Genomic DNA, 25,636 nt, shown 5'->3' on the forward strand with positions numbered 1-25,636 from the left:
AGTGACCAGTGACTCAGGAAGACTACATACAGTGAAGAAAAGGTGCATTTCCAGGCACAGTTCAGTCCTGAGGCTCCTTCTCACACCATCTCATAGACATTTCAGAGCAAAACTCTAGGTTCTTTTTTATGACTACTTTTCCACTACACACTTTTCTTAATGTTGCAGGAGATACTTGAGAGAAAGGAAAAAAGAACAGGGAGAACACAAAGACAAGATGAGCAAGATGCCAGATTTAAGAAGTATATTTATACTTAGTTATTTGCAAATTAAATTGAGACCCTTAAATATTAGCTGTTACAGGGGTTGTGCTTGAAAACCTTGATTTCAACCCTGAGCATAAAACTCTTGTCCAAGTAGGGCAGCAGAGTGGAGGATTATCATTGCACATCATAGGAGGAAGGCCCTGTTCAATGCTGGTTTCCAGGAGTGCCATCTCAGGGAGCCAGGGAGAAGACGTAGGCCAGGTAACATGGCGGATGCATGGAGAAAAACCCTGAGGGTGCCATGTTGGAGGAACAGGAGCAGAAGGGAAATCCGACTGAGAGAATGAAAGCTCAATAGACGCACAATAAACAGACTAAACAAAGTACAGATGGAGTCAGGTCAAGTTTAATATGAATGTCCTTGGGCCCTGTGTTTCATCCCAGTGTTAAGTACAGGAAATCACTGGATTTCTCCAAGGATGGGTCTTTAGAGCAACAGACTTTAGAAATTGAATACTTTAAAATTATTTTACTTTCTACAAACAAATTTATCAATAGAAAAAAATAGATTACTTAATTAGTTTATCTTAATGAAAAAACAACAAAAGCCTTCAACAAATAATTGTTGCTGATTGGTGGGTTGGTTGGTGAATAATAAAAAGGAAAGAAGCAGAAAAGAAAGGAGAGAATGGGGGAGGAAAGGAGATGAGAAAGGAAAATTTGAAAGGGAAATAGGTGTGCCCCAAGCTCACTATTTTTAAAAGCCTATATTAAGAAATGATACTCTCAATCAGATTTTATATCTATTTTTTGTCTTTATAATTCAGATTTGTTATATATCAATATGCTGTATTCATAAAATTTTGAGATTTTAAAGCAATGATTAAAAATATAGTAGCTCATTTAACTTTTTTACAGGTTGCTAGAGACAAAATATGGATAATGAATTAAATAAGTATAAATGTAAGTAAATGCTTTTAAGTTAAAACTCAGTAAGTTGTTATGATTAAAAATTATTTACCTTATTTTCCTCCTGTGTATGGATTTCTCATAAATAGTAACTTATACCTATAAACATCTAGGGTTTCATAAAGTCTGGAAACATAGACATTTTATATCTTAAAGGACTGAAGATGTCCTTTCTGCAGTTACATATAGCCTATGTTTCCAGTCTAGGTGCCAGGCACTATTCTAAGTGCTTTACTGTTCATTTAGGCTGCTTGTTTAGTATCTTTCTCACCTTATCAGCACCTCACTCTTATTAAGTGAATTGCCTAAACACATGTACACACGTGCATGTGTGCCTGCACACACACACACACACACACACACACACACACACACTTTTGTATTTGGAAGCCTGGCTGTTATGGATCTCTAGAACATGAGAGCTCAGGATCAACCACCAAGATTCACTAAGATGTGGCTGGGGATGTGACCAGAACTGTCCTAGCATTTAGTGTGTGGACTGGGTGACTTCTCCACTGATCCTTGGAGGTAGTTTTGCTTCCTTGCTTTAGAAATGGTGTGGAGACTTATTTCACTTTTTGGTGTTTGTCTTGGTTCCTGTAGAACTGGTTTGAAGGTTAGAAGATATCCTTCCACCTGCATTTGGAAAACTACATTTCTATAACTTCTCCTGATATGGAAATTTTTAAGTCATTGAAAACCTCATACTGCAGCATTTGTAGAAACAATTTCAGAAGAGAGTACTTTATTACTTTTCCAAAGAATTTTAATTGTGCCCCTGTAAGTATTACAAAGGCATAAAATATGTAGTTGGCCAATCCAAAAGATATAACCATATAATACATAGTAGTCATAGGTCACCTCAAAGATATTAGTAACATTTTTGTATAGAGACTCTGTTGTTTTTTCACTCACACAAAAGAATAAACACAGAATTAAGGCTGAAATTTATATAAGACCAGTCTAAAGCCAGCCATAGCTATGTAATTTCCATGGTTTTCTCCCAATCGATGGAAAATTACTGTCAGCTGAGCGAAAGTCTGCAGACTGTGAGCGAATGTCCATTTCCTTCCCACAACTGAATGTTTGAAACTTTTTTCAATCAGTAAAATTACCATTAAAGGTCAGAGATTAGTTTTTCATGCATGATGGATTCCATTTGCTTTAAAAGTATTATACCAGGAGAGTAGACTTTTTTCCTGCCCTTAGAATCAAATTAGAATTCAAATATTCAAAGTTTTGAGTCAACTTTATATATATATATATATATATATATATATATATATATATATATATATATATGTGTACTCTCATATTTGAAATTAGCATGTAGTTTAAGGATACTGCACACAGCTCTATGATGAGCTTAACTTGACTTTTGAGCATTTTGAAAGCAGGGACTTGATTCTTTTAACTAAATACCTTTCATATTTGACAAACTGTTCCTTTTCCTGTATGTATTGTCTTAACTAATGACTGCCCACAATGAACACAGGGCTATGGTCTTCCTTTTTATTAAGATAAAAGAAGAATTTCCCAAATTGTTGTTTATAAAATAAAAGACTAAAAAAATTCACCTGTGTAAAGATTAAACTGGAGTTCTGTAACATCCACAGCCATCTTGTGCAGAAAGAGGCTGCTTACATAGTTTATTTCTTTAACACACGGTTGCTCATTAACAAAAACAGCATACATCCAGAGATTGTGAAAAGAGAAGTTAAAAAGAATCTTGCCTATTATTCTACTACTATAGCACAATTACATTTAACATTTTTCATATTTATTTATTTTCTCTTTCCCTAAGTTCTAATCGGTCTATAAATGTACTATTGTGCTCCGCTTCATTGACTGATAGGATATTTCCCCCTTTTTCAGAAGCTTGTTTTAAAAAGTGGCTGCTTTTGTGTATTTGAAACAATTTCAACTTAACCCTATTGCATATATTCTATAAATAGCTGTCCTTCATGAAACAGACACCTTTTTCTTTTAAAAATCAAGGAGATTGTACGGAACTTTGTGATTTTAATTACTGCATGGCAAACTAATTCAGTCTTATATCCTTTCCAGTTAATAGGGATTTGTACCTAGCTGTGTGATCTAAGCAAGCTCTTTAACTGTGTTCTACCTCAATTTGCTTATTTGTAAAATGTAGACAATACTATTTTTTAGTCTAAAACTTCCTCTAATAGAAAAGACCAATTTGAAAGAATTCACTTAAATTTGTCAATAAACCATGTTACATTTATAAAAATGCCTCAATGTACCCAGACCAGAGGAATCTGTGGCTTATACTAAAATGTATACTGTGTATTTATTCTCGAGGTATATTCCAGCAGTTACTTTACAAATCTATTCCTTTCTCTGTTAGTTGTCCAAAGTCAATTACTCCATGATTCTTTTACGTAAGGAAAACTGTCTTAAAAGAAAGACAATAGATCAGGGACAAACAAAAGTTCATAAAGTCTTTTATTTTACTGCCTTTCAGGAGGTTAAGATCAGAGAACTTAGATATACATAAGCTTTGGTTTGAGGAATAATCGTGTCAACCATCATAACAGAGGGTCTGAAAGTATCAGACCGTAGAATGAATCATTTATAGTAAGTCAGTCCACTCTCAGCTCTGAGAATGTCCAGCTGCATAACCCCAAGGGAACTGCGTGGAAAAAATTAAGGGAAATGCTTTGGGCTTTAGAGCTTTTCATTTCCTATGAGCAAGGCATCTCCTGCCCTTGTCTCACCCACATCTCCATTGTCCTCATGTAGTCTTCCTGCTGGTTCACTGTGTGCCTGGCAAGCCAGGTTCTTACGCGCGCGCGAGAGGGAAGGAGCTGTTTTGTTTATGAATAGAGAAAGCAGATTCAGTCAGACGTAATGTGACTCTGTATGCCTGCAAGGGCTGTGACCTTTGTTAGATTATTGTGCCTGTAATTCAGGATGTCATGCTGCAGAGATGTAAAGTGGGATGGGCCTGAAATAGTTCTTGTAATAAAAAGGCAGTTAGGGAAGCCTGCTAGTCTCCTGCCTGGTTACTACTATCTAAGTGCAGCAGTGTGTTAACTGATTTAATAAAGAGTTGAAATCATTGTTAACTGGCCTCCCTCCCACTGACTGAGGAAGGCAGATTACACATGCATGCATGTTTGCCTCCCCTAGTGAGTGGTATGAATGCAGCTGCTTCTGAAGCACCAACACATGGCCTTCTTAAAACTTACCTTGGCTGGGGTTTTCCCTTTTTGCCAACTGGTGCCCACCAAGCCAGTAGATGCTCTCAACGTCTAGACAAATGCCAAAAACGTCATCTTTGGCTCAGATATGCACTGGCCTGTTAGAGGCAACTGCCATGGAGAGAAGGAATGTCACCAGCTGCTAGGTCTCAAATTATCAGCCTGGATTGACCGCTGCAGGAGGTAGTGCTTGCTTATAGTACTGAGGCCATGACCCACCTTTAGAGGGGCCACAGACTCATCCCTAGAGTAGAACTAGAAATTCTCATTGAGACAGGAAGGCAGCACTTGAACCTGGCAGTAGGTTTTGGAGTTAAGTGTCTAAGGACAAAATTGATTATTTCTCCCCCCTGCCCATGTGTGAGGTGGCAATATTTTCATTTGGTTATTATGACATCTGTTTACCGCATTCTCGTTACTGTGCCGTGTTTCACAGCCATTGTCAACTACATTTGGTAAAGACTGTTTCCCCCTTCCACTACTGGAGCATTGACACTAACCACTTTCTAGAGTTCATTACATAGAGCTGTGTGGATAAGTTAATAGGTAGTTTTAAATAATTATCTAGAGATAGCCTTTTCCTCTTCCATGTAAGCCAAGATAATATTTCCACTTCTCCTTCTGCCCATCTGAATAAAGTTTATATATAAATCAACAGCGAGATGGAAATTTACTCTGAGCTTGGTGATGTTGTCACTTTAAGATCCTGCAGTATCTCATCCTTTGTATGTTTATTTCCTTTTCCTCACTTCAACCCCAATATATAACCACAGTCACCTGCTTTAGAACATGATTATCAACTGTTTCAGCTATCACTGTAACATTTTTAAAAATAATGTTCCATCTTCAACGACAAAAGGAGCCCAGGTAATTTCTTTTAAAAAGAAAGACTAGCTTTCATGATCATGAACATGTAAAGAAAAATGTCATTTTTGAAATTTCATGAATCTTATGGCTATACCGATTCCAAATTCAAATGCAGATTGGCAGTCTGACTTTATGATTGCAAAGCCTTGTAGCTTGTTATCTTTAAGTACCTCTTGATCAAGTATTTAAGTGAAATAAAAAGTCTAGATATTACTGGAGGTTAGTTAGTCCGGGCAGGGTCTATGGCCCTCAGCTTTTGTCTTCTTGGAAGAAAAAATTCAGTCAAGAGACAGAAGCAGATTTAAGGCAGAAGCAAAAGTTATTGAAGCAAAGTACATTTGAAAGGGACCATGTGGGCAACTGGAAAGACTGAGTGCTGTTGGCTCAGGACTCATAGAGTTACTATTTCCTGATTCTTCCTGATCTCCTCCCACTGTACTTCCTTTTGGGCGGGCTGTTGGCTAATTGCCACATGCGCAGTGACTTGCCAGTCTCTGGGAGGGGCCGCATGTGCCGTTTGGTGGTTGTAGTTACGAACATGGCACTCTTTGGGCAATTTTCCCTTACTGGTCTAGTGCCCCCAGAGGAAGGTCATATACCAGTCCAACTGCCATTTTGCACCTTACTGTGCATGCCTGCTCAATTCCTAGGATTTTATCAAAGTTGTTGCCCACAAGTTTAAGATGTTTCCTGTTCGTTAGGAAATTCTCCCCTCCCTGGTGCCAGCCATGACTGTCTGTCATCCTGAAGAGGCCACCTGACAATCACATGACAGTCATTTGCCTGTCTCCTGACATTCCTTGGGGCCCTGTCCTGCCCTGCTCATATCTGCCTATATACCTACTCTAACATTTCCTCCAGTCAAGAGTTTGAGACTTATCTGAGGATAGTAGATGAAGGTCAGTCTTCTGTGGTTGCTTCCTACTGAAATAAGGGCTGTAGTTGTCCTCTGGCTGGGTCTCAACATCCTGCTAATTGTCAGAACAAGGTGGTCCCATGGGATGGTAGAATTGGTGTCCAGCCAGGTCCAGGGGAGACAGGTGTATGTTTTCATCACTGGTAGAGAGGTAGATATTCTTGTGTTGCAGAATTTCTGCTTCTCAGTTCAGCTAAATCCAGGTTCTTGTGTCATGACCAGGAAAAGTTAGGCATGCAGACACGTGGAAGGATAAGGGGAATGGAATTTATAATTTATTGGGCAAAAAGGAAAAAAAAAAACACAAAAAAGTTTCAACAAAGTAAAAGGGGTTTCTGACAGCAGGCTCCCATCCCACAGATTGAATTCCAGGCCCCCACACATGAGCTAAAGATCCCAGTCTCCGTCCCCTGCACAAGGCATGTGTGAACTTCCTGTCGGCTTCACCCCATCCTCCTAGTGCACAGGTGAGAGGGAGATTCTCAGGGAATCCTCCCCCTTACCTGCCTCCTGCATTTGTCACCTGCATTATTGGGAACTTGGTTTGAAGTTGTTGTATCCTGGAGAAGACAAATTTAGTAGGTAAAAAGTCAGGGGCCAAAAAGAAGTAGTAGACGTGTGGAGACAGCTGGTCCAAGCAGGGGAGGAACCATGTGAGTGATGGGCGAGCAGATTTTGCAGAGTTCCAGATGGAATTTGCTGAGGGATTTTCTTTCCCAGAGTCATGAAGCCACTTAGTGTGGTCACAGATTCTATTTATATGTTCCTGCACTTGCCCACTATTATTGACATAAGCGCAATAGGGTTTATTTATGGCAGCACAGATTCTGTCCTGTTCTGCAAGGAGGTAATGTCCATGACTACATTAGCTACTGAATCTAGTGAATCCTTGAGTTTAGAGATTCTGTTCCCAGTTCTCTGACCTAGAACTTCAATTGGTATAGAGAGGTTTTGGAGGGTGACTTCTGTTGAATCCTCTGTATGGGGCAGTTAATCCTATGGCTGCTCCTAGCCCCACCATTATAAGGCCAAGAGCTGTCCTTTGTTATGAATTTGTAATGTTACAGATGATTCTACCTGTTTCTTGTGGCCCCAGGAGTCCTAGGGCACATCCTGTGTATGTTGAGTGTTACCTATGCAGATAAAAAGGTTTGCATGTGAGGGGGTTTTGCATAAGTTCTTTTAGAACTTCCCTCATAGGGCAGTTTATTTTCTTTAGGTCTATATAAAAATACATAGCCAGGTGAGGTGCAGGCCCACTGGGGAATATTGGTGTTAAACCAACTATAAGCAGAAGCAATCCCACCATGAATAAAATCTAGAGTACTGGGGCAGCCTTATGTTGAGGTAAAATTAGTTTGAAAGAAAAGAAGGCATTACGTCTAATTTCATTGGAAGAGAAATTATAAATTTCCCATGATTCACAGGAATACTCAGGTGCTGCTCCTATTGTTGATTCTTCAGAAACTTCCCAAGGTTTTATTTAGGAATGATATATCCAACTAGAGATGCTGGGAACTTTGATAGCTATTGCAGTGGAAAGTAAAAGGGCCTTTACATAAGGGGGTTAGTTGAGATTGTGTAGATACATCACTTTACGTTTTAATAAGGACCTGGGTTCCCGGTGGGTACACAAGTTGGTTGTTAGAAGGGTCGGGAGCCAGCAATACTCTCTGTATATATATTTGGTTAGTTCTAGGTATAAAATTCTCTGTCTTGAATTTGGAAAGTTTGTACCTTACTTTTCACTAGAAAGTTTAATATTTGTATTGCATATTGTTGTGCAAGCTTTATGGAGAGGGGAGCAGATGAGTAAGCCATCTGCATGCAGTAGAAATTGTCCCCACTCAGCTATAGCTTGGTTAGATTTCTTTGCTGGGGTTTGTCCAAGTAAGGGTGGGATATCTCTAAAACCCTGAGGTAGGACCTCAGGGCTTTCCTGGGAGAAATTGGGCTACTAGGGGGAAATAACAATTCAGATGTTGGGTAAATATCAAGTGGGTACCCATTTTTGAAACTATATTCCTACTCAAAAGCAGTGTGAGGCATTTAGACATTGCTAGAGACTGGTGGGAGAATAGTAATTAGTCCCATAAGCAATATAAAGAAGGGCGATGTGACTCTTGATTGATTGATTGATTGATTGATTGTTTTTTTGAGACGGAGTGTCACTCTTGTTGCCCAGGCTGGAGTGCAATGGTGCAATCTCGGCTCACCGCAACCTCCGCCTCCTGGGTTCAGGCAATTCTCCTGCCTCAGCCTCCTGAGTAGCTGGGATTACAGGCACGCGCCACGACGCCCAGCTAACTTTTTGTACTTTTAGTAGAGACGGGGTTTCACCATGTTGACCAGGATGGTCTCGATCTCTTGACCTCGTGATCCACCCGCCTCAGCCTCCAAAAGTGCTGGGATTACAGGCTTGAGCCACTGTGCCCGGCCCTAAAGGGGATGTGACTCTTTAGAGGGAGGGGTTGTTACTTGCTCCTGTTACCCAACAGAATTTGGAGGAAAGTTGCCTGGAGAAAAAGGTTGGCACAAAGTTGGCAGTTCTTACATTTAAAAGGAAACTTATAGTCCTACCTGCCATTTCCAGAGTTTCCCTTGGCTCTGTTCCTTAAATGATGACGTCTGATTTGGAAGCTGGCCAGAGTGGAGGACTTCTTCAGCTCAAGGCCATTATTGGATGAGGGTCCAACTGGGCTATTTGGCTCCCGGAGAAGCCCCTTTTCTAGTGGCTGAGCTTATCACAAATGGGGCAGGCTGGGTGGGGCTTTCTCCCATTTGGCCCATTTGGGAAATTCTTCCTCCAGTAGCCTGGTCTTCTGCATCAACGGCAGTTACCTGGAGGAGGGTCCTTGGGGCAGCCTAGTGGGTTTTGGGGGACTTGTAAATCAGCCAGTACTTGAGCTTGTGTCTTGTCCCTGCATTTCTCTTTGTCTGGATCTCAGTTATAAAAGACTGAAGAGGCTAATTTGAGAATTTTTGGCATGGGGCACTGGGTTTAAGGCTGACTTTTGTAAATTTTCCTAATGTATGGGGCACTTTGGGTAAGTAAATTGACCTTTAGGACTAGTCCCTCAGGAGATTCTGGGTTTAAGTTTGGTGTGCTTAGTAAGAGTTTCCTGCAGGCTTTTCGGAAAGACTATAGGATTTCCATTTGGCCCCTGGTTTATGGTGGCTAATTATTATAGTTTAGAGGCTTGACCTTCTTCATTTTATTACCTCTATTAGACACAAGAGTGTATGGTTCCTGGCCCAGATTCGGGCTTCCGTATTGTAGTCCTGATTAGGGTCCTGCTGGGGAACAGCTGTAGCCTCTGCAGGGTGGTTGGCATTTCCCAGGTGTAAGTCATTCCCACAGCGGATTGCTGCTTCACAGATGGTCTGTCTTTCCTCTTGTAAAAGGGCTTGTCCCAGGAGTGCATTTATGTCCTTCCAAGTTAATCTAAATGTAAGTGCCAATTTTGGGAAGCCCTCTATGAGCCTCTTGGGGTCATCCGAGAACTTTTTTAGGTTTTTCCAAAGTTGCCACAAGTACTGCATGGAAGAGGGGACCTGGTCCTGGACGAGGTCAGTTGGCTCCCTCACCTCCTGTAAGCCTGGAGCGAGAACTAAGGGGCCTCGTGTAAAGCAGGGCCAATTCCAAAGGTCTGGGAGTGGGATAAACAGGGGGAGGAGCCAGGGGTAGCTGTTTCTCCCTCTCTGGCCTCCAGAGGTAAAGGTAGTTTTTCCATTTGGCTTCTAAAGGAAGAAATGTTGGAGGGGAGTCAGCAGAGGAATCTTCAGGGCCGATGCAGGGCCCTGGAGCAGGTGGCTAAGCATAGCTAGGATGTGAGGTTTGCCTTACAAGTTTTACAAGGATTAGGGCCTTCCCTTTAGGCCATAAAGGTTGGTAAATAGGGGACCTCTGGCTATTTGCCCTGATGGTAGCAGAAAAGCTGTAGCTGGAGGATGGTATTAAAATTTGTACTGCCATTCTCTGGCCACACTTCCTCTGCAACTGAAAATTAGTTTTTTTCATTTTAGAGTTTGTGGGTTGGATTTATCCCAGTTTATAAAGATGCATCCAAGAGGTGAGTCCCAGGGTATGGAGGCACAGTTATCTATCTGTAAGAACAGAGGAGGGTAGAGAAGAATAAATAATTCTCTTTAAAAAAAAAAAAAACTTTTTAAAGACAGAGCCTCTCTCTGTTGTCCAGGCTGGAGTGCAGTGGTGCAATCTCAGCTCATTGCAACCTCCACCTCCTGGGTTCAAGTGATTCTTGTGCCTCAGCCTCCTGAGGAGCTGGGACTACATGCACATACCACCAAGCCTGGCTAATTTTTGTATTTTTGGTAGAGACAGGGTTTCATCATGTTGGCCAGTCTGGTCTCAAACTCCTGAACTCAGGGTATCCACACACCTTGGTCTCCAAAAGTGCTGGGATTACAGGCATGAGCCACCATGCCTAGCTGAAAGCATCCCTTCTTGATCCCCTCATACCTTGGATCAGAGTGAGTAGGGTGTCCCCCGTTCATCCTGGGGTTCTGGAATAAACCAGTATTTACCAGGTACCATTAACCCTGGTCCCACATTTTCCTTCCAGGACGAGCCTTCATCTCTGTCCTGATGGTCATCTGTTTTGCTCCTGTGGCCTCTGGCTGGCCTGTACCTTTGACACTGTGATCTTACAGTGATCTTTATTTGGAGCATTCCAGCAATGAAATGTTTTTCCATTCTCTCAAATTCCTGTTCTCCATATCCCTTTAGGTAGGTGAAGACCTTATCCCTAGCCAGCAGCTGTAAGGGAACAGGGCCTTCCTTTCTCTGGATGTAGCACTTGAGGTCCCAGTATACGTTAAGAATGTATATGGCCAGAGGAGTAGAGGAAAACCTGCCTCTGAGTCCCCTTGTCATCCCTCCTGTGGATTCCTGAGGAAGCATGGAAAACAAGCGTTTAAAACAACAGGACAATCCCTCTGCCACCATTGGGAATGGAAGATATTTATGGAGGGCTGCTTTTGTGCATTCTCACAAACAGCAGCCTTTAGACCTAAGAGGACATTGCCTATCAGTCTTCTCAGTGTAGAGGAGGGACAATCAGAGGGTCAGGGAGTTTGGGATGAGAGACCACAAAAGGCAGAGAAAGAACTGTCCACTCTCCAAAGTGCAGATGGCTCTAGAAAGGAAGTAGGAATTGCTTTTAACGGACCACAGAAAGATGCCCTACGGAGGCAAACAAATAGCCTCAAGAGCCACTGGAAAACCTGGTCTCAGTATGTAGCAGGATTTAAACTTTCATAATAGGTAATAAAGAATTGGTAGAGACAGGGTCTTCCCAGTGTTATGCAGAGAAAGAAGTTGCATGATATGCAGAGTGGAAGCAGGGAAGCGGTTGACTTGCCCCCAAGACTGACAGTGTGGCCAGCATGCAGGGCCATCTCAAAGTCCACAGAAAAAAATGGAAGCATAATAGGATGCGGACTTAGGGGAAAGCCAGTTTGGGTTAAGGAAATGAAGGTCTCCAGTTTTGCATGGCCTAGGCTCAAGCCCTAACACCTTTGTGGGCCACCTGTCCAAAAGGGCCACAGTCACTTAGGTCTACTTGGTACAGACTCTGAAGGCCTCTACCTCTGTCATCACCCATCAGGATGAACAAAAGAATCAGCTAGAGGGAACAGTGAGCAAAGGGAATTTTTCTGGAGATCGGCTAGTGAGTGAGAGAGCAAGAGAAAGAAGACCTCACATAAGCAGAGTTGGATGTCTCCAGCCAAAGATGGCAAGGCACAGAGGGTCTTACCAAGAAGCTGCAATCTGAGACATGACACCAAAATGTTACTGGCAGCAAGTTCGAGCAGGATCCGCAGTCCTTGGTTCTTATTGTCTGAGAAGAAAGAATCCATTCAAGAGGCAGAGGTAGATTTAAGAGGTGGACAGGAGCAGGACTAGATTGCGGCTCCAAACAGAGCAGCATGAGGAGGCTCACATTGTGAATTTTAGCTCCAGCTAGACCTTTCTTGCTGGTTTTCAAGAACAAACCAGCAATCCCAAGAGGACCCACACACCCTCTGAAGGGGGAAGCCTGCTCCTGCAGGACATGGGAGATACCCCAAATACTGTGAGTGCTCCAACTCTGGAAGTGGGAAAGGGAGACCCTCCTCTCCTGAACACACACCACTGCTGGAGAAGCTGAAGGTCTGTTTGCAAGAGGAGTTTCCAACTTTACCTGGAGCTGAGTCAGTTTGGAGATCTGAACAAAAGACAGGGGTAGAGAAAGCAGCAGAAAGGCCCTGGAAGTTCTCTGAGTTGCCTAGCAGGCCATTCCTGCCTGGCACCACAGGGATCCATCCAGAGGTCAGCCAGAGTTGCAGGAGGTAAAACTCCACAGGGAGAAGGAAATCTCTAGCTGAACTTTTAACAATGGGGTGAGAAGCCACCTGGCCAGAACTCAGGGGAGGGTGCCAATCTGATGTGCAGACTCCACAGGTGAGGGTAGAAACAAGCCCTTTTTGTTCACAGCTGGGAGGCTACTAGCCTGGGGCAGATTTTCAAGCCCATCTCACCCTCCAACTGGAAATGGACTTGTGGCTGGTGGGAGTTGGATGGTACAGTGGGTGTAAGACCAGCCATTCAGTTTGGGTTTCCGTAAGACTGAGTGAGGCCTGATGACTGCCAGCTTTCCCCTACTTCCCTGACAACCTGCGTGACTCAGCAGAGGAAGCCATAATCTTCCTAGGTACACAACTCCAATGACCTGGGAATCTCACCCATAGCAAGACTTGCCCAAGGAGAGTCTGAGCTCAGACATGCCTAGCCCTGCCCCCACCTGATGGTCCTTCCCTATCCACCCTGGTAGTGGAAGACAAAAGGAATATAATCTTGGGAGTTCTAGGGTTCCTCCCCACGCTATCACAGCTGATGCTCTCTGTAAGGCAGTACCTCCTGGCAGGAGACCAACCAGCACAAAAATAGAGCATTAAACCACCAAAGCTAAGAACCCTCATGGAGTCCATTGCATACCCCCCCACCCTTACCACCTCCCCCAGAGCAGGCACTGGCAACCTATAAAGGAAAACCTATGAGATTAACAGCAGATATCTCAGCAGAAACCCTATGAGCTAGAATGTATTGGGGCCCTATCTTCAGCCTCCTCAAACAAAGCAATTATCAGCGAAGAATTTTGTATCCAGTGAAACTAAGCATCATATATGAAGGAAAGATACAATCTTTTTCAGAAAAACAAATGCTGAGAGCATTTGCCTTTACCAAGCCACCACTACAAGAATTGCTAAAAGGAATTATAAATCTTAAAACAAATCCTAGCAACGCAACAAAACATAACCTCTTTAAAGCATAAATCACACAGGACCTGTAATATCAAAATACAAGTTAAAAAGCAAAAACAAAACAAAACAAAAAAGTACACAGGCAACAAAGAGCATGATGAATGCAGGGGTACCTCAGTTTTCAGTACTAACATTGAATGTAAGTGGCCTAAATGCTCCATTTAAAAGATGCAGAACTGCAGAATGGATAAGAACTCACCAACCAACAGTCTGCTGCCTTCAGGAGGCTCACCTAACACGTAAGGACTCACATAACTTAAAGGGGTGGAAAAGACATTCTATGCAAATGGACACCAAAGCCAGTAGAGGTAGTTGTTCTTATATCAGACAAAACAAACTTTAAAGCAATAGCAGTTAAAAGAGGCAAAGTAGGACATTATATAATGATAAATGACCTCCATCAGGAATATATCACAGTGCTAAACATATATTCACTTAACCATGGAGCCCCCAGATTTATAAAACAATTACTAATAGACCTAAGCAATGAGATGGACAGCAACACAATAGTAGTGGCAGACTTCAATACTTCACTGACAGTACTACACAGGCAATCAAGACAGAAAGTCAACACAGAAACAATGGATTTAAGGTATGCCTTGGAACAAATGAACTTAACAGATATATACAGAACATTTCATCCAAAAACTGCAGAATACACAGTTTATTGAACAGTTCATGGAACTTTCTCCAAGATAGACCATGTGATAGGCCATAAAATGAGCCTTAGTAAATTTAAGAAAATTGAAATTATATCAAACATTCTATCAGACCACAGTAGAATAAAACTGGAAATCAACTCCAAAAGAAACCTTCAAAACCATGCAAATACATGGAAATTAAATAACCTGCTCCTGAATGAGCATTGTGTCAAAAAACAAAATCAAGATGGAAATGTAAAAATTCTTCAAACTGAATAACAATAATGACACAAACTATCAAAACCTCTGAGATACAGCAAAGGCAGTGCTAAGAGGAAGTTTCATAGCCATAAACACCTACAACAAAAAGACTGAAAGAGCACAAACAGACAATCTAAGGTCACACCTCAAGGACCTAGAAACAAGAGCAAACCAAAATCAAACCCAGGAGAAGAAAGGAAATAACCAAGATCAGAGCAGAACCAAATGGAATTGAAACAACAAAAACCACACAAAAAATAAATGAAACAAAAAGCTGGTTCTTTGAGAAGATAAATAAAATTGATAGACTATTAGCAAGATTAACCAATAAAAGAAGAGAGAAAATCCAAATAACCTCACTAAGAAATGAAACAGGAGATATTACAATGGACGTCACTGAAATACAAAAGATCATTCAAGGCTACTATGAACAACTTTATGCATATAAACTAGAAAACCTAGAAGAGATGGATAAATTCCTGGAAAAATACAACCCTCATAGCTTAAATCAGGAAGAATTAGACACACTGAACAGACCAATAACAAGAAGCAAGATTGAAATGGCAACTTAAAAAATTACCAACAAAAACAAGTCCAGGACCAGACAGATTCACAGCAGCATTCTACTAGACATTCAAAGACTTGGTACCAATCCCTCTGACATTATTGCACAAAATGGAGAAAGAAGGAACCTTCCCTATTCTGTGAAGCCAGCATCACTGTAATACCAAAATCAGAGAAAGGACATAACCAAAAAAGAAAACTACAAATCAATATCCTTGATGCACATAGATGCTAAAATTCTTAACACACCACTGGCTAACTGAATCCAACAACATATCAAAAAGATAATCTGCCATGATCAAGTGGGTTTCATACCAGGGATGCAGGGATGGTTTAACATACATGAGTCAATAAATGTAGTACACCACATAAACAGAAGTAAAAACAAAAATCACATGATCATCTCAATAAATGAAGAAAAAACATTCAACAAAATCCAGCATCCCTTTATGATTCAAACTCTCAGCAAAATCAGCATACAAGGAACATACCTTAATGTAATAAAAGTCATCTATGACAAACCCACAGCCAACATAATACTGAAAGGGGACAAGTTGAAAGCATTCCCTCTGAGAACTGGAATAAGACAAGGATGCCCACTCTCACAAGTCCTCTTCAATATAGTACTGGATGTCCTAGCCAGAGCAGTCAGACAAAGAGAAAGAAATAAAGGGCATCCACATAGGTCAGAGGAAGTCACACTGTCACTGTTTGCTGACGATATGATCATTTACCTTGAAAATGCTTAAGAACTCCTCCAACAAGCTCCTAGAACTGATAAAAGAATTCAGAAAAGTTTCTGGATACAAGATTAATGTACACAAATCAATAGCTTTTCTATATACCAACAGCAACCAAGCAGAGAATCAAATCAAGAACTCAACCCATTTCACAATAGCTTCAAAAAAAAGGAATATCTCTAACAAAGGAGTCAAAAGACTGCTACAAGGAAAACTACAAAACACTACTGGAAGAAATAATAGACGACACAAAAAAATGGAAACACATCCCATGCTCATGGATGGGTAGAATCAATATTGTGAAAATGACTATACTGCCAAAGCAGTCCTCAAATTCAGCACAATCCCCTTCAAAATACCACCATCATTCTTCACAGAATTAGAAAAAAATTTTTTATATATGTATATATAAAATGGAATACTATACAGCCATAAAAAGGAATGAATTAACAGCATTTGTAGTGACCTGCATGAGATTGGAGACTATTATTCTAAGTGAAGTAACTCAGAAATGGAAAAGCAAACAGCATATGTTCTCACTTATATGTGGGATCTAAGCTGTGAGGACCCAAAGGTGTAAGAATTATACAATGGACTTTGGAGACTTGGGGGGAAGAATGAAAGAGGGGTGAGGGATAAAAGACTACAAATACGGTGCAGTGTATACTGCTTGGATGGTAAGTACACCAAAATCTCACAAGTCATCACTAAAGAACTTACCCATGTAACCAAATACACCACCTGTACCCTGAAAACTTATGGAAAAAAATTAAATTAAAAAAAAAAAAAAAGCAAAAAGCAGATTTAAGGCAGAAGTTTATTGAAGCGAAGTAAAGTACATTTGGAAGGGACCAAGCAGGAAACTTGAAAGACTGAGTGCTCTGCCTGATCGTTGGCTCACGGCTCTTAGAGAGTTACTGCTTCCTGATTCCCCCTGATCTCTTGCCCTCATCCTTCTTCTTGGGGGAACTGTGGCTAATCGATGCATGTGCAGTGACTTGCTAGTATCTGCCAGAGGCTGCATGTACCGTTTGGTGGTCAAAGTTGTGTGCATGTTCTCAATGATTTTTTCTTACTGGTCTAGTGCCCCCAAAGGAAGGTCATATACCAGGCAAACTCTGACATTTTGCCTCTTCTTGAACATGCCTGGACATATCCCCGAAGGAAAGTCAGACTCTGCCATTTTGCTCCTTACTGCACATGCCTGGTCACGTTTGCTTAGTTCCTAGGATCTTATCAGGAAGTTGTTGCCCAAAACTCAAGATACTTCCTGTCTGTGAGGAAATTTTCCCCGCCTTGGTGCCAGCCATGACCATCTGTCATTCCTAGGGAGGCCCCTGACAATTGCATGATAGTCACCTGACTGTTGTCTGGCATTCCTTGGGGCACTATTCTACCTTGCTCATATCTGCCTATGTGACTGTTGTAGCATGAAGACATTTTAAGCCTTCTCCGTGCGTGGTTCTCCCATTTCTTCTCTCTCTCCCTGCTTTCCTTCAAACCACCTCAAAATTCCTTTTTATTTCTGCTCAGCAAAACATTCTAAAATCTCACTAAAATGTGTCTTTGCCCACCCCTGCCTCCCCATTTCACAGCATGCTTCTTTCTTCAAACAAATTCAGATTTATGGAGGAAAAAAAGGCAGAAAGCCTCTTCACTAGCTTCAGATGCTTGAATAAAATCTGTCCTTTTGATCTTTGCAAGTTAAAATATTTGCTGTAATAATTGTAGATTCAAGAGCCATTCTGACGTAGCTGGTTTTTAAATAGTGTTGACTAATGACCAACCTAACTTAGATCTTTCAATCTATGTGTGTTGTTATGATATATATTCGTTTTCATCTGAGGTCTAGCTCATAACTCCCACAGCCCTTGTTACAGTCTTTTGTTGTAATGCTGGGGGTGTTAGGCCTCAGGGGCATGCCTCTGACCTTCTTCCCTCCTTTCATCTGGTCCTGCCTTTCTGATTGTGGGGTTTCAGACCTTCCCCAGAGAGAGTACTGCTATATACCCTGGGGGAAGGAATGCTGATGTCATGAAACCTTCATAAAATCCCAGAAGGACAGAGTTCAGTGAGCTTCCACAGAACTGAACACTTGGACGTTCATGGAGGTCGGCACAACCAGGTAGGGCATGGAAGCTCCACACCCCTTTCCCCATACCTCACCCTGTATACATCTCTTCATCGATAATCTTTGCAATATCCTTTATGCTAAACCAGTAAACTAAGTAAGTCTTTCCCTGAGTTCTGCGAGCCACTCCAGCAAATTAATTGAACCCAAAGAGAGGATTATGAGTATCCCAACTTGTAGGTACCCGGTTAGCAGTTCCAGAGGGCCAGACTTGTGACTGGTGTGTTGGGGGACAGTCTTGGGGACTGAACGTTCAATTGGTGGGATCTGACATTATCTCCAGGTAGACAGTGTTGGAACTGAATTAGAGGACACTCAGATGGTGTCTGCTGCTTGGTGTGGGAGGAGAAATCCTCACGCTTGGTTGTAGAAGTCTTCATCCGTGTTGATGATTGTTGTGGTTTCAGAATAGAGGAAAAATACCATTAGGGAGATTTTTATCCCTACGTATTACAGTAGCTCCTAGATGCTTTTTATTTAAGACAATCAAACCTTGTTCAAAAAGAGCTGCAGCACAAACATTAACTCAGAATTTAGGATGTATTATTGATTAATTGACAGTATCTTTTGTCTGTTCATATTATTAAGTGATATAAGTCAGGTATGCATACAAGGTATGGGGAGTGTGTGTGCATGAAATATACTCTCAGAAAATGTACTCATTTCAAAGAAACACTGATTTAGCCTGGCAAATAAGGAAACATTTTCATTTCTTCTAGAAATAACACATTCATTTGCCAACATATGATCTATCCATAAGACCTCTTAATACGTACACAAAATAATAAAGTATATTTTTCATTCATGTATGTCGCTGTAAGCATTTTTTTTTTTTTTTTTTTTTTTGGAAATGGAGTCTCTCTCACCCAGGCTTGGGTGCGGTGGTGCCATCTCGGCTCATTGCAACCTCCACCTCTTGAGTTCAAGTGATTCTCCTGCCTCACCCTCCCAAGTAGCCAGGATTACAGGTGCGTGCCAGCACGCCAGGCTAATTTTTTTGTATTTTTTAGTAGAGACGGGGTTTTGCCATGTTGGCCAGGCTGGTCTCAAACTCCTGACCTCGGGTGATCTGCCTGCCTCAGCCTCCCAAAGCCACCACACCTGGCCAAGCATTTTTTGTTTACTTCAATGTTTCTCATTTCCAACTCTGTGCCAGAGATGGAAAAAGCCTAATGACAGAGAAGAGCAAGTATATGGGGAAAGATAGGAGGGACTTGAGAAATCTTGGCAATTTACTAAAATGAAATTGCATTGTTTCCATATTTACCAAAAACAAACAAACCTAAGCACTCCTCTCATTTTGATCAGCTTTCATGTATATTTTCTAAGTCAATCAAAATTTTTTTGATGTCACAAAATAATGGAAATGACATGTATTGGTTTAGGTTCCTGCAGAAGTCAACCCCAAGATAAGAATACAAGTGGTTTATTTAGGAAATTCAAGGTACATAAGTAAAGGAGTAGGGAAGAGGGACAGGAAGTAGAAGGACCTCTGATGAAATATGCATCATCAAGCCAGTTCCCACAGAGGGAAACCAGAGCTCAGTTCCTCATCGCCGCACTCTGAAAGACAGTGTGGAAAAATCTCAGAGTTATCTCCACTGTGAGATGAGGAAGCTGGGGTGCTTTTCACCAGTGCCCCCATCTGTCACCTACATCTGGGGGTCATTAGCAATCTACCACTCCCAGTTTATTTATGCTCAGGCCAGACATGTAACTGTAGCCAGAAAATAGCCCTTGCCAAGCCTCACAGGAATTAACCCTTCAGGCAAGGAGATATTGGTGTTTGTAATAATAAGCTTCGAGAGGAGGGTATTCAGAGGCCATCGGCACCAGTATCTTCCCTTATGTGAGTCAATGCTGTTTGCATGTGTATGCACACATTTTGAATGAATGCTTCTCTTTGTTTTGTGTATTTGGAAAATTTAAACAAAGCTATTATTGTTTTTGTATTGAAAAATCTTAATATATAACACCAAAGATGGTATTAAAACTTATAAAGCAAATTAATTTGTCACAAAATCAGATGTGCAGTTACACGTTTACTTGAAGTTCTCTCTAGACTACATTTAAAATAGGAGCTTCCATAGGGGGCAATTTAAAGATATTTTCCCACAAGCTGTTTAATTATAATGTGCTTTAAAAACACTTTACAATATCATAAACCTTCAAAACAAAATGACTAATCTTCTTCTGCGATCTTCAGAAAATGTTTCTTAAATGTCGCTTTCACTTACCACTTCTAGAGCGAACTAGCAAAACAATTGTTTCTCCACCAACTGAAATACGGTTTCACCAAATATAAGATAACCTGTGGTCAATTTGAGCTTTGTCTTGATTTAGTAGAAAGAAAGTAAAGTAGCATTTATGAATACATTGAGAATTTTAAAAAATTATCCTAAATCATTTCAGCAACCAGCCCAAAAGGGAGGCCTGGAATCCCAAAGTGAGAGGAATTTAAAAGTTCCTGCCGGGCGCAGTGGCTCACGCCTGTAATCCCAGCATTTTGGGAGACCGAGGCGGGTGGATCACGAGGTCAAAAGATGGAGACCATCCTGGTCAACATGGTGAAACCCCGTCTCTACTAAAAATACAAAAAGTTAGCTGGACATGGTGGCGCGAGCCTGTAATCCCAGCTACTCAGGAGGCTGAGGCAGGAGAATTGCTTGAACCCAGGAGGCAGAGGTTGCAGTGAGCCTAGATTGCGCCATTGCACTCCAGCCTGGGCAACAAGAGCGACACTCCGCCTCAGAAAAAAAAAAAAAAAAAAGTTTCACTTAAGCCAGGTGCCTTGACTCACAGCCTATAATCCCAGCACTTTGGGAGGCTGAGACGGGTGCCTCACTTGAGGCCAAGAGTTCCAGACCAACCTGGCCAACATGGTGGAACCCATCTGTATTAAAAATACAAAAATTTTCCAGATGTTGTGGTACATGCCTGTAATCCCAGCCACTGAGGAGGCTGAGACGTGAGACTCACTTGCACCTAAGAGACAGAGGCTGCAGTGAGTGAGATCTTGCCACTGCACTCCAGGCTAGGCAACAGAACTCTCAAAAAAAAAAAAAAAAAAAAAAAAGTTTCACTTGTGGCTTGGTGTTGACAACCTGCTATCACGTTTTTGCTATTCGTTCCTCTATCCAAAGCTCAAGTACCTCTCCTCATAGAAATCACCTCTCCTACCAACCCTAAGGGAACCCATTCCATTTTTATTAGAGAGTTCTTTTTCATATGACCTCAAGATTTACTGATAGAATAGCAGTAAATCCACATTACCCCAGGTGTCTCTTTGCCCTTGCCTAGCCTTTGTGTTTATACCATTCTTCTCAAGGAAATTGCCTTCCTTTATCAGCTTTCAAAGTCCATATTTAAGATCCCCTCTCCTGGAAACATTCTCTGGCTACCCAGCCCAGAGGATGTTTTCTTCTCTGCTTTCTCATTGTAAGATTCATGATCTGTGTCATTCATTTATTCATTTGCCCAGTATTTCTTCAGTGCTTCCTGCTTTCAGGCACTGTTCTAGCTACTGGAGACATACGAGGATAGAAGCCAGGCAAATTTTGCACTCATGGAAGCTCTATTCTAGTAGGTAAGAATCTATAGTTTAAAAAGTAAAAATATATATATGAGCCCTATGGAGCAAATAAAGCCATAATGTGGTGGTTTTCATGGGCATGATGTCTTTCAATACCCATCCCTCTTTTTATTATAAACTCCCTAAAGCAAGTATAACCTCATCTATTCATCAGTATTTATTTACCACAAGGACCCTTAAGTGTATCGATTGATCTATCTTGATAAGTATGTGATGCTATTCTAAATAGATAGTAGATTTAATCATTTGGGATTTATGTGAAGTTGGATTAAATTGATACCACCGTAATTACATTTAGTACTGCATGGAAGGGCACATTTTCTCAATTATAGAAGCCTAAATAAATGTCACAATATTGTTAGATTCCTCTATAGAATGTTAACTCTGAAGCTGTCATGAAAATGCATGAACTAGTTTCACTTTTCAACTCAATCCTTTTGGAATCATGACAGATTTGCTGGCCTTGAATTTTCCTCCAATCTCTGTTGATCCCTTCTATTTCAGTTCCATCAGACACTTCAGAAAGTCACCTATTTACACCTAATTACACTGAGCCCTGTGTTGGTTTTTTAGGGATAAAATGAAGTATCAGATCCTAGTTAACCGTATGCACTGTTTACAGTGCCTAACAATGACACAGGATGCCCCAATTAAGGACGGAAAGCCTCCATTTTTTAGCACAGAATTACTCCCTTTTAACTATCATATGGCAGCTAACCTTGCTTAACCTATCAAGTTTAACCTTGTTTTTTACACGTGTGTGTGTGTATGTGCGTGTGTGTGTGTGTGTTTTACTAATTTATAACTGTACCAGCTCCTGAATTAATATTTGGCAACATCAACATTCCTTGTATAATAAAAAACATGGTCCAAGAGAATTGGACCTGACCTCTCCAAACATCAACTTATAGCTGCAAAATAAGGAATAACTTAAAATTATTCTTTATTTGTAACAACTACGTTACAGGTTTGTTTTGAAGATTAGAAGAGAAAATATAGGTAATATAGGTAAAGCACCCAGTGGATAGTAGGCAGTGAATAAATGTTAGTTTCCTTCCGCCTTCTCTGGTTTATGTAACAAAATTACTCATTCTACTAGTCACTCAGACTTTGGTTAATCATTAGCTAAAGAGTAACAATGCAGGGTTTTTTTTTGTTTTTTTTTTCTTTTTTTTTTTTTTAAATAAATTGACTAGGATTGGTTTTATGCCTGGATAGAATAAGCATTTAGCATTTCATCACAGTTCTCCAATTCAAAAATTGCCTCCTGAAGGCCTGAAGGCCTGAAATATTTACCACAGGGAATTAATCCCACTGTGTTAAGTTACTGTTATTCATTTTATCCGCTATTAACACATAAAATATTAAAATATACAGTAAATATTACCCTACTGATGCATTAGCCACTCAACGTAAATGAGTTTCTTGGAGATTAATAAAACAGTACATCAGTATGTCCTAAACAGTGGCTAAAAAGAAATCTGGTAACCGCCCCCATCCCAAACTTATTTTGTTTGGCCAGGCAGTATTTTTTTAAATTTTGAATTATCATCACAGTTGAAAATGGAAAGACCTCACATGTAAGTTCACATTTCTCTGCACAAATGAGAAAAGTTGACTATACTGGCTCTCTGAATAGCAGCTGCCTGCTTTCAAGGTTTGTATTTGTAATATTCCCTACCTCTATGAGTCCTTATTATTGACATTGAGGACAAATAAGAGTTGCTGTCTATCATCATTCCAAAGCTGTTTTTATTTATTTATTTATTTATTTATTAAACTCAGCCTGCTTCACTCCCTAACACCACCAGCCTGATTTCTGAGAAGAGGCTGAGACAGGAGAAGGAGGAAAGCAGAGAATGGTGAGCACTTTCTCTGCGAGCCACCATTTTAACAGATCATTAAAGACACAATATTCACATGATGGTCGCTTACTCTATGATGAAAACTACAAAAACAGAATGCATAGGGAAGGTAATCTGAAGGTAATACCTTTTTCATATGATCCTTGGTCTTACAACCACTAGTCAAGCCTGAGGGCAGAAGTTCCTGTCTCATCTCCACCTGATGTTACAAACTAGCCAGGCTAGCAGAGGTAATAGGCACCCTGGGCACCTGAAGAGCAACCTGGATACCCTCCAGGAAGAGTGGGAGGTAAGGGTGAGGACAAGTCTATCAAAATAAAAACCTGTCAAGACCAGAAGAGAAAGTCACACTTTTGACTTTACAGATTTTGTTGGCCTGACACAAAGGCCTTAGTTAACACCAAATACAACTTCCATCGACTTCCAAGTTTCCCTCATATTTTTCCTGGGTCACTATTCCAGAGTTGAGAAACTGGACTACATTTAATTTTTTATTAAAATAAAACTGAGGATTATTAGAAATGTTTATTAGTCAATAGTAAAACGTTATTTGGTTAGCTTTCTTAAATAATGACTTTGTGTAGATATCTGATTACCCCCATAAAAATCTTCAAATGGTTCAGAGACTCTTCATCAAGCTTTTGTGCCACCTGGGAGGAAAAAAAGATAAGCAAGGAGATATAATGTTAATTTTGTAGCCTTTGTTTAATATTTATTTTTGGAATGGCTGTCATTTGCTACCAGTATCTGAAACTTCATGGATTTCTATTAGTCTTCACCAATAATTATATTTGAAAGTATCCAGCAGAGACAATCCCTACCGCAATCTCTTTTAAACTCTTAATGACTGTCACAAAATTATGTTTTTCATTTTCTCTAAGGGCATTCTATTAAACTGTTCCTAGTTTTTAGCCTTCATAAAGGCACACAGAAAATGTTTCCTCTACAGCCATGAATACTCTTAAAGCAGTATCATAGTAAAACAGCTGTGATAATTTTTTATTCATTCCAGAATCCCAATGATTGAACAAAAGAGAGACAGTTTTAACATTTATTGAGTCTGTGACTGTGTGCATTGTTCTTTCAAGTATTTTACCCACATTATTTAGTGTAATTCTCCCAGCCACCCTGATTTCACTCATTGCATCGTTGAGGAAACTGAGCCATAGAGACGTAAAGCAGTTTGGCTGGAGCAAGGGATCCGGTTAGAACTTACACGCTGGCAGTCTGCCTCCAAGGTGTTCCTAACCACTGCTTCCTCTCTGTAGCCCAGAGTGTCAGCCTTAGTGCTTCAGCTTGAGCCTTGAGGATTTTTTATAGATGGAAAATGTAGTGACGTTATGTCACCATTTGAGATGCAGAAAGACAGGGCCTCCATTTTGCACAGTTCTGAAAGCGTAATTCGCACTGTGGTTTGTATAAATGGTACTCCCTAGAGTTGTGCAATGGACAGCTCACACAGACATGCAGTAGCCCTGCCAAAATAATGCCTCACATAAAAGAGTTTTACTCTTCATTCCCTTAAATGATTCTTAGTAAGACTGGCTCACACTCACACACACACACACACATGCACACCAGCTTCTAAGTAGGTCTGTCCTCATACTGTGATCAAAGATCAAAATTAAGTTTCCACAATTAATTTTACATAATCCAAAGACTGTCAAGCATTTTCTCTGAGTAAATTAAACCTTCTATAGCCATTTCTTCTGCCTCCAGTCATGTAAAGCAACAGAGTGAAAAGACAAATGTTCTCAGAAATGATCTCCAAGGAGTTGGAGGCAGGCTGCTTATACATTTAATTCACCAGAAGAGGTGGGCGTGGTCGTGGTGACCTTTTCACGCTATTACAGAGCTAAGTATGAAGAGATGACTCACAATTCTCCAATGCAACACAGGTGACCCTGCAGCCAGATTTTCCCTTCAGTGGCACATGACTCCATGGAGTCAGGAGAGTAGCTCAGACATTGAAATTTGACCTAATGGCCTACCTACCTGCCCATGCACCCCACCCACTTACAGAAGGGCAAGAACTCCTCTGCATTACCTAGGCCTGATTATTATTACAGTTCCTATTTAGGTAAGAAAACAATGGAGACAAAATGCATTTGCTTATTTGGACTCTGCTTGAATATCCTGTGCTTTTTGCTAAACAATACATTCCACATAATCTTAAAAAACAAAATCCTTTTCAAGGAAAAAAAAAAATACCGTATCCACTGAGCAATTGAGCAGAATGGGAATCAGAGTTTTAAACTCTGATATACCTGTTTTCTTTAGGACTAAAATCTTCTTTTCATGGTTTTACTTTCTCTAATTGAAATAAGAACCTAA

At 40.7% G+C, this 25,636-nt stretch overlaps 1 protein-coding gene across 6 annotated transcripts in view; it reads left to right on the top strand.

Annotated features, from left to right (window-relative positions):
• Positions 1–25,636, top strand: part of PDE4D (phosphodiesterase 4D) — a 1,196,841-nt gene that overhangs the window by 841,715 nt on the left and 329,490 nt on the right. The gene's annotated exons all lie outside the window — the stretch shown is intronic.

This window comes from Saimiri boliviensis, chromosome 1, assembly GCF_048565385.1.
Source record: "Saimiri boliviensis isolate mSaiBol1 chromosome 1, mSaiBol1.pri, whole genome shotgun sequence".
Classification (NCBI taxonomy): Eukaryota; Metazoa; Chordata; class Mammalia; order Primates; family Cebidae; genus Saimiri; species Saimiri boliviensis.